The sequence below is a fragment of the Pagrus pagrus genome (assembly GCF_965226575.1).
Source record: "Pagrus pagrus genome assembly, chromosome: 16".
NCBI classification, from domain to species: domain Eukaryota; kingdom Metazoa; phylum Chordata; class Actinopteri; order Spariformes; family Sparidae; genus Pagrus; species Pagrus pagrus.
Genome location: NC_140200.1, coordinates 9,975,401 through 9,982,178, shown reverse-complemented (window position 1 = coordinate 9,982,178; position 6,778 = coordinate 9,975,401).

Below are 6,778 nucleotides of genomic sequence, written 5' to 3'. Positions count from 1 at the left end.
GTATGGATCTTTTGGGAAATACTGTTCGGTCGCCTCCATGGGGAGACCCCCCACTGTGGCGCTGAGCTACTGTATCGACAACCTCGGCTCAATAGGATGTTTCACCGTAGATACATGAAAAAAGAGAATGTTTGACGTTATTTAAAATTCAGTCAGTGCTCACATGGATATGTATATTTCGGGACGTACAGTACACATTCTTGCCAAGAGAAGATCGATATACTATACACTTAAGTGTGTGCCAAGAGGTGATAGCTTGACGCAGGGTGAAACAGCTGGTCTGGCTCCATCCAGCGAGGTTTTTTTGTTAGATCCCAATATCAGTGCAGTTCCTTGAGTGTGATTGGCCCTCAGTTAGGGTGAAACAGCTATTTTGCTATGAACACGCTCAACTCACACCCAGTACATATACACAAATATGAGCAAAATGTAAAAATTCTGCATTAAAATGTTAATAAATGTCGAGGCTGTTGTTAGTTATTTAACTGAGTTGTGTTCTCACGTTATCCCAAATGCTTCCAACAATGTTCAACCCCACAGAAATCCACAAGTTTACTCAAAGTAACGTTGTGTTTCATTCGATCCATTCTTCATTCATCCATCACTACTTCTGGATGAGGGAAGTTGGCGAACAAGACAGAACTTAACGTGAATAAAACTTTTTAATTATAATCTTGTTTGAGAGCATTTGTGCCAGCAATGGTGGTTGTTTACCGCCATTATTATTTTTTTTTTCTTTATCCGCCAGCCAGATCACATAAGCTAGCCAGTTACGGCACACACCACCGAGGGTCAACTCTGACTACATCCAGCACTCAGCAGAGACTCCAGTTCTCTCTCTACTTATCTCCTCTTCTCAGTGTAATATTACATTGATGAAGTAAAGAACAAGCTCCAATCAGCATAAATACATAAACACTCGACAATGGAGGTCATCTCTGCGGATCACTGCTGCAGTCAGGTTGATAAACAGGACTGAAGATAAAACCACTTTTTAATCTTATTTAATAAAGTAAAAAAGTCATCTCGAGCTCTCCTCTCCTACTGCCATATAAGTGCTGGCTGATAAACCAGTGTCCATCAGTTCAGTTTAGTTCAAATCCGCTGGGTATTAAGCTCTGCTCCGGTCAAAGAAAGAACAATCTGTATTCAGCAACGTGACAGCCCCTTCTTACGATTGACCTTTGAAATCAGATCATCACAAAAAAGTCTAAAAGTGAACCTGACAAGAAAACCAACTCTTAAATCCAGAGGGGGATGATTTCAACTTTGACCTTTCTCTGAATCTAATAGCACTTTCCTGCCGTGTTCAGGCTGTTGCAGATAGGATATCCTCTCACGCTGAGAGGATGAATGACATCCTGCCCTTTACGGCTTCAGTGCTCCCTGTGGAGTGTGAATATATATATAGTTAGAGGAGATGTCCTTGATGAATAGTAATCACAACAACCCAGCAATGTGGCTTTCAACATACCTTGAATATTTTTAGCCTGCAGCTGATATGCTCGTTTTCTCTGCCACTCATTATTTTAATGTTTGATTTCAGAAAATAACCAGTTAATCACGACATACTGTCGTCAAGGCTTACTGGATATTCTCAGTCAGAGTTTAATGCAGAGTATTTTTTAAGGATTTCAGGGATTTCACTGCAGAAACTTGCAGCTGTTTAGTGAGAGGTTGAATCATCTCGGAGGGGCTGTGTATGACAGGAAGTCTTTGCCCAAGGCATTAAAGCTGACTTCACAATCTCAGGTCAGACAGATTTCTCTTCCATTAGAGACATTTGTGGTTTGACAACACAACACAGATGACAGTGCTTCTGTGCCCTTGAATTTTTGGGGTAACTTCCTGCTCAAGCAATCTCTTTAAAATAGATTGAAGAAATAAGTTGTCCCAGTTCCTCCTGAGTCAGACATTTATTTCAGATATTTAGACAATTTTCTTGTCGTGAGAAAGATTTAAAGATGGAAACGTAACAAAAACAAGACAACACGCCAGAATGAAAGATCTGAGGTATTTTAAGGCACAAATAATTTAACTTGGCAGTGCAACGTGGCAGACTTCTTGGAAGAGGACTCGCTCCCTCTGAAGAAATAAAAGTCTCATTCTAAGGTGACAAAAACACGATGATTCTTGTTTCAGGTGACTACACACTAATGAAAACATAATTATGAATATAATAGTCCATTACTGCAGCTAACCTTTTAAACAGCTTGACTTAACAAACATTACACATCTATACACAATTGTTTAATTTTAGTCTCAAATCAGTATTAAAAAAAGAATACAAAGGTGTTTTTCCTGAACTCAGACAAATTTAGACTCCTTTTAGCTCCATCTGCTCCGCTGTGCCTCTGCAGAGAGCTGTCGAGGCTGATGTGAAGGGCGATGAGTCACTCTGTCCAAAACACTTGTCACTGTTCATATTCCTTTTATAACCATTTAGCCTTTTACATCAGCTGACCCTGCAGGTTGAACTGATGTCCTTTGTGTGAAAGATGTAGCATTAATGCCTGGATGCACCTGCAGACAGGAGAACAGCCTCTTCTTCCAACAAGAGCAGAAAATAGATACAAATTCTCCGTCTCTGGTCGCAGGTCTCCTGGCAGCCTCGCGCTGATGACAAGCCTCCTGGATGCGACTGATGACTAATTCAGCCCGCTGCCAAGAAATCATTACAGCACCTAAACAACATGCAATATGTTCATTATGGCTGAGATGCTGCGAGGCGTATATTTAAACTAGATGCTTCCACCCTGTTTCCCGCCCTTCTACTAAGCTCAGCTAACTGCCTCTTGGCCTAGATCTACATTCATCGCACACACAAGAATGGCGTCCATCTAGTGAGCAAAGCATTTTCCCCAAAATGCTTAACCATCACCTCAAGTATGTAGCTGGAGCAGAAGTGCGGTTAGCTTAGCTTAAGGACTGCAAGAAGTGGAAACAACCAGTCTGATTGTATTTAAAGTCATTGTGCTAAACTAGCTAACCACATTTTGATTGTAGCCTCTTACTTAAAGGGTCAAATCAACTTAAAGCTTTAACATAATGTGAATAAATAGCAGTACTGACATGTCTATGTACTGTGTTGCAGAGATATCTACTGAAGTTAGCATGCTCACCGGCTAGCGCTGGCCCGTCCTGGTCCAAAACTCCAATGCTAGCAGTGTAAACACTAACACTCCCCCGGGCCCCCAGCTCCCAGACCGAACCGCTACTAAACTGAGATGACTAGCTTAGGGCAGCTCTAGTTAGCAGCAGTTAGCGGTTACTCTGGTGATATGGTACCTCCCATTCGTTTTGAGTAGGAATTTGACAGGTGGCCACTTCTTACATATTGCACCTTTAACTCACAGACATGGATGATTTTGATTTGTCACAGCAGCAGAAGCACAGGTGTAGCTACTAATTGCCTATAAAATACAAGTGACAGCTCCATTCATTACAACCATTGTTAATGATATCAATTAAACCTGCACTTTTCTACGATGACATGTCAAGGCCATTTAGGATTACGCTGTAATAATAATGATAACTTTTCCCCTTACAGTCTTGAATAATTAAAAGATCTATTTAACCGTATTTCAACTCCCATCCCACACGGTGCAGTTAATCGTAGATACCTCAGACATCGAAATCAGAAACACGACACAAACTATTTACGCCTCCTGGCCCTCTGTGCCGAACCAGTTTGTTTGTGCTGTGGAATAGAAAAGAGACATTTTAAGCGCCTATAAATGCAGCCCTTCCACAGGGACACAGGGATTCAAGCGCATTCATGCACAAAGGAAACCAATCACTGAGGCCAAATGAGGAAGCAGTTTTAGAAAAAACTGATGTAAACAGAGAATTCATGCACGGAAGAACCTCCTGTAACTTTGATTGTCGAGCGAAAAGCCTTGGCCTGTTGGGAAATTTTAAATTAGAGTTGCAAGCTTGGGGAACAACACCATTATACATTCAACAGAGGAGCAAACCCAAAGGTTTAAATGTTTGTAGATCAGCAAAATCAGGGCACAGGCTTCATTTCCATACAGTAAGAGTTTTTCAATATCTGGATAATTTTAGCCTTCACTTGCCTCGTCATTGTGAATGAGCCGGTGCTTTCATCAGAGATAAGGACCTCGATGTAACAGAGTGTCAATCAGCAAACACACACTGATGAGAAACTCAATTTCTTCAGCAGTGGCTGGAGGGCTTTAACGAGCCATTTATTCAAAAGACGGCAAAACAAATTCACTGATAAAACTGGAAAGGCTGCAATTAATTCAAGACTGAGACTTCCTCAATTAAAATGTTTCGTAACTGCTGTCGCACAATGATTACAGACAGGAAACCAAAGCACGTCGAGGGTTAAGACCCTGCATACAAAAGATATATGCTGCATGTAAGGTGATGCTGTGCATACACAAGCAGGGCTATAAGGCAGCAAAAGCAGTTGATGTAAAACCCTTTTTTTCTTGAGAAGAAAACCTTTCTGTTTCACCAATGAGACCACAAAAGAAGGGCTAATAATAACGTGGAAAAAGGCTGTACTACCGATGTTAGTCGAGCAGGATGCGAAATCTGGCATCAGAGCAAAGGTCCACTGCAACAGGTGAGGGGGGGAAAAAGACAAATCAATAGCAGTTGCCCAGTTCTTCCAGCCACAACTGATCAAACACCCCGGAGAGAGGACTTTGATAAATAGTTGGAAAAAAGACCAAAGGAAATCCCAGAGGATATCTCAGACATGAATTGAATCCTAACTCTGTAAACAGGAAAGTGTCCGGTCACGGTAAGTCACATGTCACATGAGGGACAGTGAGCAGCGAGCGAAAGCATCCACAGATGGCATCGTGTCAAATAAAAGTTATTTTGGAGTTGGGTTTTATTTCTATTTTGCTATCTCTCTTGTACCTCCTTACACATTTAACATGCGAGCTTGTAAAGAGGAGCGGCATTTTTGTGAGTGAGGGTTTGGTGTTGGTCGTGGTTTCTGGGATCGGCTTGCTCTCACAATTAAGACGCACTGATCAATGTTTTTGTATTAACAGTGATCAAATGATTATGAGTAATGTAAAAGACGGCGTTCATACTGAAAAAACCCACAAGAAGATCGTCGCCCAACTCTACAGTTCCCATCAGAGCATTTTAGTGTCACTCAGCTTTATTTTGGATGACACTATTTCAGCTAATTGTTTCGATTCAGGTTCAGATTCAGCAAAGTTACCCAGTGACAGGTATAGAAATACCTTTAAAGTAATATAGAGTATAACTATGCTTGCAAAGAACAATGGCATTCATAGGGTGACAGTATGTGAATGTCTTGTTCTACTGCCCCCAAGTGGCCGGGAAAAAAAACCTATAAATTTACTTTAAGGATTTTCTTTTTTAATTGTATATGAATTCAGATAGTTTGATGCCAGTTGTGGGGATATTTACACAAGGGGATGTCTTGGAGGTATTAGCAGAGGGAAGAAAGTGAACAAATCATTTGTCGGTTTGATTGTAATGTAGCTATCTAACATGGTGCTCCGATAGACCATCCCTGTATAGAGAAAAAATATATTTTATGATGCAGATTCAGACTGTTGATTGTCAGTTACATAAGCACATACAGTCTAAACAGGAAACGTGGACACACATGCACAGAGGCTTATTGCATGTCACAAGCAATGTTCATTAACATAACATCAGCTTGCTTAGCAAATGCGCCTAGGCTATACATCAGCTTCCCTGCAGTCTCAGTCTTATAAGATGCCAATCCGCATTAGGGAAACAAATCAGCAATGTGGTGTGACTCATGTGGGAAATATGAATGGGAGTTGGTGCAGGAGGTATTGTGAAGGCTGACAGAGACTCTGATCAGTCGGTCAGTATTTTTCTCACAAAAATGAAGCAAAATACAGAAATTACGGGTAATAAAAGTGGCCGGGGGTGAGCAGGTTAGCTAATCACTGATCCAGACGACCCGACACAGAAACAGCCGCCCACTCAGACCTCTGAAACATTAGAGACAAAGTGGCGAGCAAACAGCCGGGCTTCAGTCCACTGAACACAGGTGCAACCAATAATTAATCAACGCAGATGTAAACACAGAGTGTAATTATCTAAAGACAGAACACCAGACCAGAAAGAACATCTAATGACCAGTACAAGACAAGAAAAGGAGCAAAGCCCTGCTGTGACACAATGTTCCTCGTTCAATGGTGGTCTGAATCAAACCACAGGCTGCACCAGTCAATCCTCTCACACTGGGCGCAGCAAAAATTCCCACAGAGATATTCAGAGAAAGAAATCAGCAGCATTGAACCCTCGATTTAACGTTTTTTCGTTTTAATGCAGTCTGGTCATAAAACACATTCCCTCTTTGGTTGTTTGGTAAACGTTGCTGTTCACACCTGCGTTTCCTGCTGCAGCAGGTGAAAATGTCTGCTGTGAAAGGGGTCTACACAACACAAGACTTTTACACTCATTACATCTAACATCAGATAGAAGCGGTAAAAGCTAATAGGAAACATGTGATACAACCCTCCATGATGCAATATGTGAAATATACAATGCAACGCTCTAAAATACTGTGTGATGTAATATCATCGAGGTCAAATGTTGTCAACCTTCCTCAAGTTAATACATGAAACAAGTATAAATGCCTGTTGTTTGCTCATGTTTTCTAATTGTGTCCCCACCATCTGAGGCTTGATCGGCCCTGTCGTCTTCTGCAATCTATAACGGCACCTTATTGGAGAATTGGCGCCATCCACTGTTGACCTCATTGAAACAACTATAACTCCAG